Source organism: Octopus bimaculoides, chromosome 27 (assembly GCF_001194135.2).
Source record: "Octopus bimaculoides isolate UCB-OBI-ISO-001 chromosome 27, ASM119413v2, whole genome shotgun sequence".
Classification (NCBI taxonomy): domain Eukaryota; kingdom Metazoa; phylum Mollusca; class Cephalopoda; order Octopoda; family Octopodidae; genus Octopus; species Octopus bimaculoides.
In genome coordinates this window covers 14146037-14147090 of record NC_069007.1, presented here as the reverse complement: position 1 = coordinate 14147090, position 1054 = coordinate 14146037, and positions in this window count along the sequence as shown.

The following is a 1054-nucleotide window of genomic DNA, read 5'->3' as shown; positions in this document are numbered from 1 at the left end:
TATATACATTCGTTTATTCGAAGTTTATAAAATATTTCGCTCCGTTTTCACTATTCTTAGGTTATTGCATGTGTGTGTGTGTGTGTATCTATGTATATATAATAGAAATAGAGAATGTGTGTCAATGTGTGTATATATATATATATATATATATATATATATATATATATATATAGATATATATATATGCATAGAGATAGTATATGTGTATGCGTGTGTATTATACGTATATAATATTTATCATGTATATTCAGACGCCCGTTTGTCCATACTAGCTTCGATCACACACACTGAGAATCTGTCTGTGTGTCTCCCTCCTCTCTCTCTCTCTATATATATTATGCACACACACACACGCACCCATCTAATTTCATAACATACTTTTTGTACAGTAAAGTACACAAAGTTTTATATACACAAGAGAAACAAATGCATACCATATGTATACACTTATATTTATACCTACTCCTTGTGTATATTGACACACACACACACACACACCCGTACATACACTCCCTCGGAGGTGTCATATGACAACCGTATATCATTGAATACTTCTAAACCACTTCACATTTGTATATATTTGTACAAAAACACCCTCCACAAATCACACACACTCACTCACTAACTCACGCACGCACGCACAGTATATATATTCTTTTACTCTTTTACTTGTTTCAGTCGTTTGACTGTGGCCATGCCGGAGCACCGCCTTTAGTCGAGCAAATCGACCCCAGGACTTATTCTTTGGATGCCTAGTACTTATTCTATCGGTCTCTTTTGCCGAACCGCTAAGTTACGGGGACGTAAACACACCACCATCGGTTGTCAAGCGATGTTGGGGGGACAAACACACATACACAGACATACATATATATGATGGGCTTCTTTCAGTTTCCGTCTACCAAATCCACTCACAAGGCTTTGGTCGGCCCGAGGCTATAGTAGAAGACACTTGCCCAAGGTGCCACGCAGTGGGACTGAACCCGGAACCATGTGGTTGGTAAGCAAGCTACTTACCACACAGCCACTCCTGCGCCTGTATATATATATG